Source organism: Epinephelus fuscoguttatus, linkage group LG23, assembly GCF_011397635.1.
Source record: "Epinephelus fuscoguttatus linkage group LG23, E.fuscoguttatus.final_Chr_v1".
Lineage (NCBI taxonomy): Eukaryota > Metazoa > Chordata > Actinopteri > Perciformes > Serranidae > Epinephelus > Epinephelus fuscoguttatus.
In genome coordinates, this window is record NC_064774.1 from 36,065,584 (window position 1) to 36,083,346 (window position 17,763).

Genomic DNA, 17,763 nt, shown 5'->3' on the forward strand with positions numbered 1-17,763 from the left:
TTGGATCATCAAGGTGCACAGAAATATGTAGGTGTATTATGCCCACTGATAAGTCAGGTGCAACATAGCAGATATACACCCAACCTTTTTTACCCATCCTGTGTCATTTCAACAAGCATAGACCCTGAAAACGAGCTTTATATGTCCAAAAGATGGAACCATATGATAGGACAGAGCATAAGCCACAACGCTGATGTTTGCACTCATCTTGCTGAACAGGGCCACCAGCACTGCCACGCTGCATACAGAATGTACGTGAACCATATTTGGAGGGTCTTTTCCTGCCTGCCTGTAGGCTTGGGAGATGCACTCATAAAGCCATCTCAAGCCATCTCATCAGTTTGTTTTTTGTTTTTTTTTGCTGAAAGCAGTGAGCTGTTGCAGCTGAAAACGGGGATGATTATCAATATTATGAGCTCAAAGATACTAAAGTTCCATAGAGCTGTAAGAAACAGTACAGTTGTGTAATAATTCTGCATGCAAAAAAATTCACATTACACGTAGTTATTGACAATGTTCACCTTGAAAATGCTAAACCTGTCCGCTCTGCTGTTGCCATGTTACTCTCTACTCTTTCTCTGACAAAGCATATTCCATCTACAATTCCTCCGCTCCAGGTCCCTGCAGAGCATAGTAAATCATACTGCCACAATCTTTTCAGATTGTAGCATAAAACTAGCTGTGATCATCTTTGACTTAGTATTGATATCAGCTATTGGCCCACATGTCCAGTCCAGCTGGGCTCTTTTGTCCTCTTGTACCACAGAAGAGGCCCACAGGCATCAGCAGTGTTGCTCTCAGCCCTTCACATGCCAGGCCTAAATGGATTGACCTGACCAAGATGCGCCATTTTGGATTAATAGGCAGAGAGCCAGAGCCATTGACCAACAGTGCTGTCTGCTGTCTCCCCCTGGAGGGGGACCAGGCTCTGTACTGTCCATCATGCAGCTTTTGCAGGGATGTAAATGCTGCCCTATGCTTGTCTCTGAATTTTTGAGCTGTATGTTTGCTGCTGTCTAGAGTTTAATGGGGCTTGGTTAATATTTCAATGCTGCTGAAGTAGACTGAAGAATATCAGAGCAGAGAAGACATCAGTGGAGAACAGAGAGGAAGCCATACAGGAGGAGGGGAGTCACACAATGCATCATTACATTTTTCGAATAAATTTGTCATTAAAGATTATTTGAATTAGCATTTATATGCTGCACGGAAGCAGCCATTGCTACAGCCTTGACATACAACTTTAACTGGCCTAGTTGTTTTTAAATGTGGGGTGTCTAAAAATAAATATGATTGTTGCTATCCCCTTTACAATGTCTCTTTCTGATTAAAGTGAGCCAACTTTAGCTCCACAAGATTAAATTTTTGACATCTCACAAAGGCTCTATGTTGAGAGAACTGTCAAACAGGCAGCCAATATCAGTTTTTAATTGAATAGAAGAGAGTAGAATACACTGAAAAAAATGAAACATTAGATCAACTTAAAAAAACTGAAGTAATCGGTCACACCTAATATTTTAGCATTGAGTCAATGTAAATAATTCATTTAGTTTAACCTGAATTGTTTAACTTAATGTAAATTAATTTCTGAAGGTGAAGCAAACCAATTATTTCAAGTTGTCCTAAATTAAAATAATTAAGTTGGATCTATTACTTAATGCAAATAATCCTTTCAGTTTAACCTGAATTTTTTAACTTCATGTAAACCTTTTTTTGAAGGTCGGAACAAACTACTTTTAAGTTGTCTTAAATAAAAATTTAATGTTGTCATAATTTAATGTATATAAAATTGAATTTTAAAAAATTGCTTTAAAAACATTTTTGACTAATACTCAGAACAAATTCCTTTATAAACACTTTCTTATTTATTGTTCAATGAACATTTTTTTAACATTGTACTTTTTTTTTTTTTTTGTTACAAAAAAAATGTATACAGTACAACACTGCTCTTTGTGACCTGAACAAACCCAAACTAAATTTCTCAGTGACAAAAATAAATCACTTGATAAAATTACAACAACACTGAACACGGCAATAGATTCTCTATAAATGGACTGATAAAACAAATAATCCGAAAATGTTCCTATTTCAAAATAGTCAAAGTAAAATACATTTTGGAAAGTAATACAATCAGAGAGCTATTTCAACAGGAATTTTTCCGTAAAATAAAATCCTGGACATTGTCTGGAGAATGTCTGTCTTCTGACAGAACGCATTTACTCAACACCGTAACAGTTGCTGAAAGGACTTTCCTTAAGTGTTTTCAGATGATTTGCGTAAATCTCCTCAGTTCCAAAGAGAAACCTCCAGTTCCTTATTCCTTGGCTTGAATTTCTAATCTATCTGCCTTACAAAACCTGCAAACATGTGTGTGGATCTGAAAAATCTAACCTATCTGCCGTACAAAAATGTGTACAAACACTGCAGTGCAAATGTAATCGTTCTCCAGTTTTTCAGCACACTGCCTACTTGAGCCTGTGATGCGAGTCAGTGGAATTCAACTCTGCCTACTCTGGGATGTAAAGCTGGGAGCTCAGCCTATGAACTTTTGGGGATATCTTTTTTCCACCAAGCCTCATCAGGACTTTTTGCACAAATTCAAGGATGTATTGCAGATTTTTCGGATATTTTAGGTTGAGTGTGTATGTGAGCCCGAAGAGCATGGCAACAGCTTTTGTAACTGAGGGCACCTCGTTCATGATCTGTGTTCCATCGATGACTATCTTAATGTCTTTGGGTGGATGGGAAGGATCCTCTCTCCCAGTGACAAAGATCACCATGGTTGCCTGCTCCAGTTCCTCATTTTCCTGCATGTCCTGCACGCGCACAAAAAAAGCAACAAATGAGGACAACTAGAAGAGTGCACAGCATAACCTAAGCCTAACAGTCTCTCCACTTTCTTAAACACTGGACAATTTACTGAATAAATGACAGAAACAAGAGTTCTCAGTTTAGACTGATGGTGGCGCTACAATAAAGGTCAAGGAGTCATCAAAAATTACTAGGTTTTTTACCCATTTGGGGCTGTTTTTCTAGCAATTTGGCCATAAAATTTAAACAGACACAAATCAAAGAAATTTTTATTAAAGTGTTTCCTCTAGGACTTTTTTCAGCAGCGGGGGTGGCAGAGAAACACACACACACACACACACACACACGCACACGCACACGCACACACACACACACACACCAACTATTCAACTATGAATCCCACTGATAGCCAACTCATACATAGATACCTCATCTAAAACCTCCAGCAGTTTGGAGGAGTTCTTGTTCAACTGCGCAAAGAATTTTGTCTCCAAGGGAACTGTGGTCACTCGCAGGAACTCAGCAATGATCTGGAAAATAAAAACAGAGCATGCAGAAAAAAAATTAAAATGTATGAATAAATGATCTTCTGAAAAGAGCTAAAGATTTGATCAAACTGTTTACATTTCCACATGCATGGATAACTGAGGAAAAATACAAGGGAGGAGAGGGGAGAGGAGGGTTTTAGGAGGATGATCTAATTATCACAAATGCCTTCATGATAGTATAGAACTTACCACAAGTTGAAAAGAATGCACGGCAGATTTGGTTGCAAAGCAGATTTGATTGCACAGCAGATTTGGTGGCTGCTTTCCTTAAGTTAAAAGACAAAACATTCTTTAATGTTGGGTATTCTTAATGAGTGCATGACATTAGTAGCAAACACATTTGATGGCTTAATAAATACTCAACATACATTGACTACCCTTAGGCCTATAACTTACTTTTATTTTATGATTTTAGGGCAGTTGGCTAACATTTTGGTGCATTTCTATCACATGTTACAGTGCAGCAAACTACCAGCTACATTAGAAATAGATGGGCCTGCTAACATTATGTCATAAATAATGAACACAAGGTAATTTTCATTTAAACTGAACTATATATTTAAAATTGAGGTACAGACATCACATATTTTTACTATTAACCTACTTCACATTACTAAATAATGTGGCACCATTAACAAACGTTTCCAAGATATAGTAATGCACAAAGAAATTGATGGGATTATTTTTTGGCATATATAGTTAAATAGGTGCACAATATGACTAGGGGTGTAATCTTAAATCAGTTATAGAGTAAATTAATTTCTAAGTGAATCTAAATTATTTTAACACTGTAACTGTTATGCACTTTTTAGATTAAAGCAAAACACTGTTACATGAACTACAAACTGTACAGTGTAAACTTGACAAAATATTATGTCTTCTGTTCTTTTTTAATTGAGATTTACTACGAAACAAAATACCTGACAAAACATAACTTATGTTGATTCATTATTTACACAGTTCCAGAGAAAACACTGATCAATTAATCCTCTGGGGTCTCTGAGTATTTTCAAACACTGATGATTTTGGCATGCCCTGCTGTAGGCCTGTCACGATAACAAATTTTGCTGGGCGATTAATTGCATCAGAAATTCTTGCAATAAGCGTTAATATTGCGTGATATTGTGCTTTTAAGACCATTTTTATTATTGTTGTACTGTTGTTGTTTTGCTGTTTTTAGACCATTTTTAAACTTATATAATGATAATAAAGGCATATTGATGTAAGTACACCCTTTTAAAGAGAAATAAACATTTATTTAACAAGAATATTTAGGAATGCAAAAAAGAAAATTTAAATATCCGAAATAAATAAATAAATAAATACAAAAATAGACTGTCAGTCTCTCACTCTCAAGTGTGCAGTTAAGTTGGTCGTATTCTCTCTTTTTGTTGAGATGGTTTTAGAACAAACCTGGCACACCGGCTCGTCCAAATTACTGGGCTCCCCTCTGTCATTTGGTTTACATCCAAAACGCTCCCACACAGGGGCCGTGGTGTTTGGTTTAGGAACAAGTTCCATGTTTTTCTCTTATGCTCAACTCTCTGTTTTCTTCTCCACCTCGTCTCCCCCTCACGAAGATCACTGTGTGTCGCCCATAGCCCCACCTCCCCCACAGAGACAAAGTGACAAAAATGCTGCCCTATGCTTGTCTCTGAATTTTTGAGCTGTATGTTTGCTGCTGTCTAGAGTTTAATGGGGCTTGGTTAATATTTCAATGCTGCTGAAGTAGACTGAAGAATATCAGAGCAGAGAAGACATCAGTGGAGAACAGAGAGGAAGCCATACAGGAGGAGGGGAGTCACACAATGCATCATTACATTTTTCGAATAAATTTGTCATTAAAGATTATTTGAATTAGCATTTATATGCTGCACGGAAGCAGCCATTGCTACAGCCTTGACATACAACTTTAACTGGCCTAGTTGTTTTTAAATGTGGGGTGTCTAAAAATAAATATGATTGTTGCTATCCCCTTTACAATGTCTCTTTCTGATTAAAGTGAGCCAACTTTAGCTCCACAAGATTAAATTTTTGACATCTCACAAAGGCTCTATGTTGAGAGAACTGTCAAACAGGCAGCCAATATCAGTTTTTAATTGAATAGAAGAGAGTAGAATACACTGAAAAAAATGAAACATTAGATCAACTTAAAAAAACTGAAGTAATCGGTCACACCTAATATTTTAGCATTGAGTCAATGTAAATAATTCATTTAGTTTAACCTGAATTGTTTAACTTAATGTAAATTAATTTCTGAAGGTGAAGCAAACCAATTATTTCAAGTTGTCCTAAATTAAAATAATTAAGTTGGATCTATTACTTAATGCAAATAATCCTTTCAGTTTAACCTGAATTTTTTAACTTCATGTAAACCTTTTTTTGAAGGTCGGAACAAGAGACAAAGACACTCGATGACAAGAGGTTTCCCTCCGTTCATTACGCTAATGAACCAACTCACCTGGCTGCCAGATGATGCACGGCAGTGAATGCTCTTGTCGTCCAGTCTCTTTGGTGGAGAGAGACGAGGAAAACAAACACGCATGAATATGGCAATTAGTCCCTTTTAATTTACCATGCAATTAACCGGCATATCGCGACAGGCCTGCCCTGCAGACTGTTGCCCAGATGACCGGACATTACAACATTTCCACTACTTTTTACGAATTTTTAGCTTTTAATGCACATAACCTAGCGAGTTCACGTCTTTCCTGTTGCTCTCCTCTCCACACAGCAGAGGGACTGAGTCCTCCGCTGTATTAACTGTTACTGAGTGAAACTGCATCCAAGTCCGTGAATGTACTGTTCGTGTTAATGCTACGTTAACGTTACTTTTATTAGCCGTAACCTTAGCTCTCCCTAGCTTAGCTTAGTTTAGTAACTCATGGCAGCATGTGTTTCAGTGGCCACACACACTCATACACTCATACTCATACAAGCTTCACACCATGTACAAGCTGTTACCGTTATGATTTAACAACGTTTTATGATGTCTTTCTATTTTATCTGAGTGAAAATTTTACCTTGCTCGGCAGCTCCTCCTCTCCCAACCTTATCCACTGTCTGCCTGGCCGGCTCTGCTCTCTCCGGACTCACTTAAAGATACAGGGCGGCCCAGAGGACTGAAAACAACGTCCAGTCAAGGACAGAATAATACATACTTAGAAACCGAAATGACTATCTTTAACGTTACCAGAATGAAATCCGAAATGCAGGACCATTTGAGGCGGAAATACATTTACCGCCAGAAGTTTAAAGACTGCGCATGCGCAAATCATACTCAATCTAATAAAAATCCTCTGATCAAAATGAAACATTTCAGTTTGGTGCCCCGCTGTCAGTTTACATTATAGTAAAATACGAAAAACAGATTCAACCATAAACATAAATTAGAAAGTTTAGTTTAAATGAGCAAACTAATATTTTTCAACTATTGGAATGATAAAAATCACATTAAATGAAGGACAGCTTTGTTTTACTTTTGTGTAAGTGTGTAAGTGTGCGTGACTGGATTCAGGAGGTGTTAAACAGTTTTATTGCTGTGGGGACGAAGGATCTCCTGAAACACTCCGTTCTGCAACGCAGTGAGATAAGTCGACTGCTGCAGCTGCTCCTCTGTCACTCTACTGTATATATTGTGTACTTGCAGTTTTGACAGAAGAATTGGAGTTTGGGATTTGGGATATATAGATACAATACCAGGAGAGGAGCCATTATGAAAGCCGTGAGAACTAAACAGAGTAAAACGTTTGGTTTATGATCTAAAGTGAAGCTAACAGCATCAACCAGCCTGACATTATATTATACTCTTTTAGGACCGTTCCTGTTCACACTCTACACAGCAGACTTTAAGCACAACTCAGAGTCCTGCCACATATAAAAATACTCTGACGATACTAGCTATTGTGGCTTGTATCAGGAGTGATCAGGAGCGAGAGTACAGGGACTTTGTGGATGCCTTCAGGGACTGGTGCAGGTAGTGCTGTCTCCACATGAACACAGCCAAAACCAAGGAGATGGTAGTGGATTTCAGAAGGAAGAGGTCACCCTATCAACCAGTCTCCATATAGGGGGAGGACATTGAGGTGGTGCACACCCACAAAGATCTGGGGGTCCTCTTGGATGACAAGCTGGACTGACACCCTCTACATTGCGAACACTGAGGTCCTTTGATGTGTGTGTGGAGATGTTGACCATAATCTATCACATGGTGGTGGCCAGTGCACTGTCCTACACTGCAGTGTGCTGGGGAGGCAGCTTGATGGACAAAAACACCAAGCAATTAGACAAGCTGGTTAAAAAAGCTGGCTCAGTGGTTGGCAGGAGACTGGGCCCACTAAGAACTGTGGTGGAGAGGGGCACATTGAGCAAACTGAAAGCTATAATGGACAATAGCGGACACCCTCTCCACGGCCTCCTACTGTATTGTGATTTTTTTAAATAGATTTTTTTGAAAATGACTGTAGACTACTACAACACAAAATTATTAAATTAACAACTATTACAATAAAGTTAAATAAAGTCGCTACTGTCATAATTAAGTACCGTTAGTAATAATAATAAAGTTAAACAAAATATTGTTATGATTAAATAAACCAAAGTGGAACTACTGGTGTGTTTTTTTTTAAACACCTGACCCATGTCTGGCTGGAAGTCTTGATGATTTTGCTGTGAACTTGAAGCTTCTGATTAACAGTTGTTTTTAGCAGTAATGGTAAAGTTAAAGCATTACTGTGGCACCATTAAACGTGAGGATTTATTTACTGTGAGCTGGAAAAACACTGACAGCTCTCCTCTTCATACATTAATAGTAATAGCAAAAATAGGTGCGGTCTGGAGCCCTGCAGATAGAAAAACACAAACTCTGTCTACTCACACTATTATTAATCACCTGTGATAGGAATGACGGCGTTATAAATAAAGGGTGTTACTAACGGCGCTACTTTTTTCAGTAACGACTAATCAAAAAAGTTACTGTCTCCAATGTTATAATGCTGTTACCGTTACTCACAATAAAATGCGCCGTTACTCGGCTTTACTTGAGGTCACTCAAGCAGCTTTCACCCAAGCAAGTTTTTTTTCTTTGGTGAGGACAGGTGAGGGGCAAGGGAGGGGGGGCAACTGCAAAAGTGATGATGATTGGCTTAGGGAGAGTAAAATTTCATCATAAACCAATCAGAGGCACAGTAGGGCAGGTATTCACATGCACATAAGCATGGTTGTTGTGTGGGCTTGTTTTTTGTAAAGTCGCTTACAAATATTAGTATCGTGGGTTGCGGTTTTTCGGGTTTGTTACTAAAGTGGAGTTGCTTATTTGGGCTTGCTCTCTAAACGTCGCCTTTTTCTATATATATATATCCGTATAATAAGCTATTTAAATGCATGGAAGTATGTCGGACTGCAGGATGTTTCCACAGCTCCACTCCCTCCGCCGCTCTCCTTCTCCGCATACACACAGGTGACGGTCAGTCAATGAGACTTATCACATTTAAATTGCGCGATTAATGGAGGTTCTTTAACTATTTCACTTACCAGTGGGCGAAATATGGAAAGAATACAATAAAGATTTGTAGAAAGAGAGAGGATTAAATTCAACTTCAAGTGGGGGACGATTCAAAGGCAGTGTGCAGATTCAGATTGCTTGAGAAGTGTAGCTTTATTTTAGATATTTTTTTGGCCAGTTGTGGCCTGTGCAATAAATGGCACAAGTTCTAAACCATCTATTGTGTTCTGGTGTTCCACTGTATAATACTGAATTTGTCTGTGTCTGTTGTGTTGTCCTACACAACAATGCATTATAGTGTAGATAAGTGTATAATGTTTTATAATAATGATTTATTCTATTAAGTGTCAGTTTCATTTATTTAACATATTCAATGATGAGTTTCATTACATACAGTTGAGTTTCATTACATGCAGTTCCATTGGTGGGGGGGGGGTCCAAGCAATTTGACATATTCAAGCATTTTATAAAAAAACTAACACTATAGTAACTTTTCCAGGTAATTAGTTACTTTTATAGTGCAGTAACTTATCTGGCTGTTACTGAGGTGCTGTTAAACATGATAATTTAGTCACTGTATGCAAGGAAAATAAAAGATACAAAGACACATACTGGGCGGCATGGTGGTGTGGTGGTTAGCACTCTTGCCTCACAGTTTGCTTGTTCTCCCCGTGTCAGCCTGGGTTCTCTCCGGGCACTCCGGCTTCCTCCCACAGTCCAAAGACATGCAGATTGGGGACTAGGTTAATTGGTAACTCTAAATTGTCCGTAGGTGTGAATGTGAGCATGAATGGTTGTTTGTCTCTATGTGTCAGCCCTGCGATAGTCTGGCGACCTGTCCAGGGTGTACCCTGCCTCTCGCCCGATGTCAGCCCGATGGATAGGCTCCAGCCCCCCCGCGACCCTCAAGAGGATGAAGCGGTTAGAAGATGAATGAATGAAAGACACATACTTTCACCTGCTCTCACACACCGTCATTCGGGAGAAAGTGATCTGGATGGGTGGAGGAGTTTGTGTGGCGTTTTATATTTGTGAGTCTTTCTTTATGTGTGTGTCTGTGTGTACATTTGTGCGCTACTCTCTTTACAACATCTCATACACTGGCTGTAAAAAAATAATGTCAGTGCACAAAACAGCCATCAAAGAATAAAGCCTGCTTTACAGTACCAAGTAAACCCAGTCTTGCTCAACACATTCTACTGATAAACAAGCCAATAACAGAGATGAACCATGCTAGTGACGTCTCCAGCTAGCTTGTTGAACAATGGCTGTGCCTCAGGGTAAAAACATGAAATACAATCTAAATCTTCAGCAAATGTAGGTAGGTAGCAAGTGTGATTGCAGTGTCATATCTTGCTTAAGGTAAAAATCAAACAAACCACAATAACATTGTTCAGTGTCTCATCTATTTAAGAGTATTTTCCTTCTACTTTTTTTCTTAACATCTCTTTCTCTTCCCACCTCTGTATTTTTATTATCTCTTTTTTCTATTTTCTCTTTCATTTTCTTTTTAAGTTCCCGTGTATTCCTTTACTCCCAAGCCATTTCATCTCTCTCTTTCTCACTCATATATAGTGATTTAAATCCCACACTAACACCATCATAAATATTAACACTGCATTAGGTGGTATTTATATTGCAATTGCCCTCCCATTTCCCCTTCTCTCTTTTCTTTTTCATTCCTCTTCCTCCTTTTCATCCTCCCCTTTTTTCTATCTCCTCCTCGCTCACTGTGAACGAAAGCCTATGAACCAGACACTGGCGATTGATTGACAATGAGTATGCTCGTTTAAGAGGAACGAGATAGTTTATAGACAAATGATATGAAAAAGGAGGTACAGATGGATGAATTGCGTCAGTGGTGCAAGTATTGTAATTCTGCAGTCTTGGTGTGTGTGTGTGTGTGTGTGTGTGTGTGTGTGTGTGTGTGTATACACTGCTGAAGTAGGAGTTTTACCGTGGGGAAAGACAGGGAGATGGAGTGATAAATAACTAAACAAATAATAATAATAATGATAATAATAATAATAATAATAATAATAATAATAATAATAATAATAATAATAATAAAAATATTGGTGGTTGATAACAGCCAGACTTGTAGTCCTCTCTGATGATTATTCTCTGCACTTCTGTGCCAACCACACGTTATAGGGGGGTCCATGTCATTGGTCCGACAGCCCACTGGTTCGACATCCCATTAGTCCGACTGTGCGCTGACTGAACGGCTAGCGGCGGGCGTATGGTGTGCAGCGACCGGCTCTGGGTCAGCTGGGAAAGGCTTGAGGCGGAGCAGGCTCACGGCTTATGTGTTTGTCACTTTCTTTTTAATTTTAACCCACACCATGATCTTTTCCTGACCCGAAACAAGAGGTTTTTGTGTCTAAACCTAACCAGACCTTAACCACAGGGCATCACGATGATTTCGGAATGGACTTCAGAACAATGGGTTTAATATGGTCGGAACAATGGGATATCGAACCAATGGGCTGTTGGACCAATGGGCAGTTCCTGTTATAGGGAACATGTAGAATAAATCCATAAACTTTAAAGGGAAACCGAAGTGTTGAGGTACTGTGCAGACATACAGCTGCAGCTAAATTTAATCCCTCATCCCCAGGCAGGTGCATTATCTGTTGTCTACATTGGTCACATTAATGATAGGAATGTGTTTCAGAGTGAGACTGACATACATTTTATGTATATTTAGATTTAAGCAGCTGGACCATATTTGAACTTGGATCTTAGGTATTTCCCGTCTAGATGCTGAGAATGACATGACAATACATATATATATATATATATATATATGTATATATATATATACACATATATATATGTATATATATACATATATATGTGTGTATATGTGTATATATACATACATATATATATATATATATATACAGTACAGGCCAAAAGTTTGGACACACCTTCTCATTCAACGCGTTTTCTTTATTTTCATGACTATTTACATTGTAGATTCTCACTGAAGGCATCAAAACTATGAATGAATACGTGGAGTTATACGTGGAGAAAAGGTGAAATAACTGAAAACATGTTTTATATTCTAGTTTCTTCAAAATAGCCACCCTTTGCTCTGATTACTGCTTTGCACACTCTTGGCATTCTCTCCATGAGCTTCAAGAGGTAGTCACCTGAAATGGTTTCCACTTCACAGGTGTGCCTTATCATGAAACGAGTGTGTTTGTGGACCCAAATGCAGTACCAGGCTCGCAGGAACAGTTGGTAATGACTTTTATTAGCACCACAGCAAACAGGGAATGCAGCAGGCAGAATAAACACAGAAAACACACGGGGCAACTTGAGTCGAACAGCCACTGGGTTTATCACCCTCTCGATGGGGAATGGACCGATGAATTTGGGGCCCAACTTCCTCGACTCCACCCTCAGAGGCAGGTCCCGGGTAGAAAGCCACACCTTCTGTCCCACCTGATAAGGGGGGGCCTGGGAGCGGTGACGGTTGGCGGCTGTCGAGTATCTGTCGGCGGCCCGTAGAAGTGCAGCCCTGGCCTGTGTCCAGGTCCGGCAGCAGCGGCGGATGAAGGCCTCCACTGAGGGACAGACGGTCTCTTTCTCTTGAGCAGAAAACAGGGGAGGCTGAAAGCCGTAAGCGCACTGGAAAGGGGAGAGTCCAGTAGCGGAGCTGATGAGGGTGTTGTGGGCGTACTCCACCCACAGCAGTTGCGAGGACCAGGAGGCAGGGTGCCTGGAGACCATGCAGCGGAGCGCCGTTTCCATTTCTTGATTCATCCTTTCTGACTGACCATTAGACTGGGGATGAAATCCAGACGTCAGGCTGGTGGAGGCCCCCAGGAGACGGCAGAATTCCCTCCAGAAGGTAGAGGTGAACTGGGGGCCTCGATCGGAGACCACATCAGCCGGGAGGCCGTGAATCCGGAACACGTGTTGCAGAATCAGTTCAGCAGTCTCTTTGGCCGATGGAAGCTTGGGCAGGGGCACGAAATGAGCCATTTTACTGAAGCGGTCCACAATAGTCAAAATGGCGGTGTGGCCCCCTGACAGCGGCAGTCCAGTGACAAAGTCCAAAGAGATGTGGGACCAGGGGCGGTGAGGCACAGGCAGGGGTTGCAGGTGGCCGGCAGGGGCCTGCCGAGGGGCCTTGTTCTGGTTGCAGATTGGGCAAGCGTTAACAAAGTCTCTGGTGTCCTCATCCAAAGTAGCCCACCAGAACCGCCGTTGTAGGACCTCCTTGGTACGGAGGATCCCCGGATGGCAGGTGAGCCGGGAGTCGTGGGCCCACTGCAGAACCTCCGTCCTAAACTCCTGCGGGACGAATAGGCGGTCTTGGGGGCAGGAGCTGGGCCCGGGCTGGTCCTCCAAAGCAGCTCTAACTCGCTCCTCCACCCCCCAGGTGAGAGCGGCCATCAAACGAGAAGTGGGGAGGATGTTGTCAGGGCTGGGGGAGTCCTCTTCCCCGACCATGAACTGACGGGACAGGGCGTCAGGTTTGACATTGCGGGAGCCTGGACGGTAGGAGAGAGTGAAGTTGAATCTGGCAAAGAAGAGGGCCCACCGGGCTTGACGAGAGTTCAGCCTCTTGGCCGAGCGGATGTACTCCAGATTCTTGTGGTCAGTCCAGATGAGAAAGGGGGTCTTGGTTCCCTCCAACCAATGGCGCCACTCCTCCAGTGCCAGCTTCACCGCCAACAGTTCTCGATTCCCGATGTCGTAATTTCTTTCAGCTGGGGACAGACGCCGGGAGAAAAAGGCGCAGGGGTGAAGCTTCTGGTCCCTGGCAGCACGTTGGGAGAGGACGGCCCCCACCCCCACATCCGAGGCGTCGACTTCTACGACGAACTGTCTCTCGGGGTCAGGGATCAGGAGAATGGGGGCTGAGGTGAACCGCCCCTTCAGGTGCAAGAACGCCTCCTCGGCGGCCGAGGTCCACCTGAAAGGGACCTTGGAGGAGGTGAGGGCGGTGAGAGGTGCTGCCACCGTGCTGTAGCCCCGGATGAACCTCCTATAGAAGTTGGCAAACCCCAGGAATTGTTGCAGCTGTTTGCGGGAATCAGGGACGGGCCAGGAGGTGACAGCTGATACCTTGACGGGGTCCATCTCCATGCGGTCCCGGCCTATGATGTACCCCAGGAAGGAGACAGAGGGGGCGTGGAACTCGCACTTCTCCGCCTTGACGAACAGGGAGTTCTCCAGCAGTCGCTGCAACACTGTCGTATCGGACGTGATGAATGTGTTCTTGCTTGGAGCGGGAGAAGATGAGAATATCGTCTAGGTAGACGAACACGAACTTATTGAGCACGTCATTGATGAGGGCTTGGAACACAGCAGGGGCATTGGTGAGGCCGAAAGGCATCACCAGGTACTCGTAATGTCCAGTAGGGGTGTTGAAGGCCGTCTTCCACTCGTCTCCCTCACGGATCCGGACCAAATGGTATGCGTTGCGGAGGTCCAACTTAGTGAAGATGGTGGCCCCTTGGAGCAGCTCGAAGGCTGAGGCGATGAGGGGGAGAGGGTAGCGGTTCTTCACCGTGATGTCGTTGAGCCCTCTGTAGTCGATGCAGGGCCTTAATGTGCCGTCCTTCTTGTCGACGAAGAAGAACCCCGCTCCGGCAGGTGAAGAGGAGGGTCGGATGATCCCGGCGGCCAGGGCGTCGTTTATGTAGGTCTCCATGGCTTCCCTTTCAGGTGCGGACAGGGAGTAGAGGCGGCCCTTGGGAGGGACGGAGCCGGGCAGGAGGTCGATGGCACAGGCGTAGGGCGATGAGGGGCAGAGAGGTGGCCCTAGCCTTGCTAAACACCTCCCGGAAGTCGTGGTAGTCAGGGGGCACCATGGAGAGGTCTGAGGTGGAACGGGAGCTGGCCGGTGCCGTGGATGCCACTGCTGGTCTGAGGCAGATCTGTTGACAGGAGGGGCTCCATCCCAGGATGGACCCCGTGGACCAGTCTATGTGGGGGTTATGACGGCGAAGCCAGGGGTAGCCAAGAATCAGGGGAAGGTTGGGAGATCTCAGAATGTGAAACTGAATAGTCTCTTGATGTGTGCCGGACAGAAGCATCGAGATGGGAGTGGTTTGATGAGTGACAGTTCCCAGGAGATGACCGTCCAGGGCGCTGGCTGGCACGGGATGAGGGAGAGGGACCCTAATGAGGTCCAGCTGGCGGGCGAGCTCCTCGTCGATCAGGCTGACGTCCGCCCCCGAGTCGATGAATGTGGCGAGGGTGTGGGACCCCCCTGGCAGCAAAAGCTGGACGTGGAACAGAGGTCTTGGGTCGGGGGCAGAGTTCTGGGAACGGCTCAGCAGAATGCCCCTCTTTACTGCTGAGCCCTCCCTTTTGCTGGACACCGGGAAACAAAATGGCCGGCCTGGCCACAGTAGAGGCAGAGATTTCCCCGGCGTCGTCGCTCTCGCTCCTCCGGCGTTAGGCTGGTCCGCCCCACCTGCATGGGCTCCGCCTCCATGTATGGGTTCAGGAGGTGGGACAGGAGGGGCTGGGAGTCGACGTTGACGGAAGGATGGCTGGTGATCCCCTCCCTCGTGGCGTTGTTCCCTCCTCCTTGTCTGAATCCGCCTGTCCAGCCTCGTGGTCAACTCGATGAGTCCGTCCAGGGAACTGGGGAGGTCGAATGAAACCAGCTCATCCTTCACGTATGGAGCCAGCCCGTTGAGGAAAGCGTCACATTGGGCGGCAGCATTCCAATCACTGAGACGAGCCCGGGTCCTGAAGTCAATGGCGTAGTCAGCAACTGTCCGATCCCCCTGCCTCTGGCTCATGAGACCCCCTGTAGCATCAGGACCCAGGGAAACAGGACCAAAAACCTTACGAAGCTCCTCTGAGAAGGCCTGGAAAGAGGCGCAGGCTGGTGTGCCTCTCTCCCACTCTGCCGTTCCCCACAGACGTGCCCTTCCAGTGAGGTGGTTGATGGTGAAGGCGACTCTAGCCCCCTCTGTGGCGAAGGTATGAGGTTGCAGGGCGAACAGAATGGAACAGTTTGTCAGGAAAGGGTTGCAGCCCTCAGGGTCCCCTGCGTAGCGTTCTGGCGCCCCACCGGGGCTCGGGTGCAGTGCTAGAGGCGGCCGGGGTCGGAGCAGGAGGGGCTGGAGCTGCAGCAGGAACGGCGTGTTGTGTCATGGCGGCCGCCATCTGTTGCACCTGGGCGGCTAGCGAGGTTAGCGCTCGTTCCAGAGCAGACGCCGACTGACGAGCCTCCGCCGCGTTGGAGGCTAACAGAGCCTCATGCTGCTGGAGCATGCCCTCCACCCGGGCTAGGCGAGACTGAGGTGAAGCAGGGTCTGCTGGGTCCATTTCGGGCCAGATTGTACTGAAATGAGTGTGTTTGTGGACCCAAATGCAGTACCAGGCTCGCAGGAACAGTTGGTAATGACTTTTATTAGCACCACAGCAAACAGGGAATGCAGCAGGCAGAATAAACACAGAATAAAGTTCGTTCTTCGGGCAAGTTGCCCTCACACAGTCTCTGAGGCTCAGATGAGGGAAAGAGAAGCGGCCGTGATCAGCCACGGAACCGAGGGGAAGCTCCAGAGCCCCCGGTTCCACACAGTTCAAAACTCTTTCGGAGAGAGGGGAAGAGATGAAGCTTACGGCAGCCAAAGGTGGCGAGGCAGACGCTCCGTAGCCAGAAGAGCCGTCAGCGAAGGCAGAAGCACCGTTGAGGAGCAGGCAGGAGGGTAGACGAGGCCGGGCGGAGGAGTCGAGACAAGACGAGCAGGCAGAAACCAGAGACGCTGAAGCAAAGCACGAGGTCGGGGACAGAAGGCAGGTGAGTTTACCGGGAGGCAGACGAGGAGAGCAGGTCGGGGACAGGCAGAGTTGGCACCGGGAGATCAGGCAGGAGAAGAACGCTGGAGAGTCTCGCATAATGCTAAAGAACAATCTGGCAGTGAGTGAAGGTGCTGGAGAGGCTTATATGCAAGGCTGGTAGATGAGCTGCGGCTGTGTAGGCAGGTGAGCAGAGTTGGGCTGATGAGGTGGGCGTGGCTGGCAGGTAGAGTGAAGCAGAGGGAGGAGGAGTGGAAAAACACTGCAGCAGAGTGGCAGGAGAGGACTGAGAGACAGGGATTGTGACAATCAGGGTTAATTAGTGGAATTTCTTGCTTTATCAATGGGGTTGGGACCATCAGTTGTGTTGTGCAGAAGTTAATACACAGCTGACAGCCCTATTAGACAACTGTTAAAATTCATATTATGGCAAGAACCAATCAGCTAACTAAAGAAAAACAAGTGGCCATCATTACTTTAAGAAATGAAGGTCAGTCAGTCCGGAAAATTGCAAAAACTTTAAATGTGTCCCCAAGTGGAGTCGCAAAAACCATCAAGCGCTACAACGAAACTGGCACACATGAGGACCGACCCAGGAAAGGAAGACCAAGAGTCACCTCTGCTTCTGAGGATAAGTTCATCCGAGTCACCAGCCTCAAAAATCGCAAGTTAACAGCAGCTCAGATCAGAGACCAGATGAATGCCACACAGAGTTCTAGCAGCAGACCCATCTCTAGAACAACTGTTAAGAGGAGACTGCGCCAATCAGGCCTTCATGGTCAAATAGCTGCTAGGAAACCACTGCTAAGGAGAGGCAACAAGCAGAAGAGATTTGTTTGGGCCAAGAAACACAAGGAATGGACATTCGACCAGTGGAAATCTGTGCTTTGGTCTGATGAGTCCAAATTTGAGATCTTTGGTTCCAACCGCCGTGTCTTTGTGAGACGCAGAAAAGGTGAACGGATGGATTCCACATGCCTGGTTCCCACTGTGAAGCATGGAGGAGGAGGTGTGATGGTGTGGGGGTGTTTTGCTGGTGACACTGTTGGGGATTTATTCAAAATTGAAGGCACACTGAACCAGCATGGCTACCACAGCATCCTGCAGCGACATGCCATC

General features: G+C 44.6%; 1 protein-coding gene and 1 long non-coding RNA gene across 4 annotated transcripts in view; one reads left to right on the forward strand and one right to left on the reverse strand.

Moving 5' to 3' along the window:
- sorcs2 (sortilin-related VPS10 domain containing receptor 2) overlaps nucleotides 1–17,763 on the forward strand; it is a 1,110,317-nt gene that overhangs the window by 449,653 nt on the left and 642,901 nt on the right. The window lies entirely within an intron of this gene.
- Nucleotides 1,963–7,643, reverse strand: LOC125884124 (uncharacterized). Its single transcript, XR_007448647.1, has 3 exons — nucleotides 3,549–7,643; nucleotides 3,240–3,341; nucleotides 1,963–2,816 (listed from the first exon to the last, which is right to left on the reverse strand). It is a non-coding gene; the product is annotated as an uncharacterized LOC125884124 (long non-coding RNA).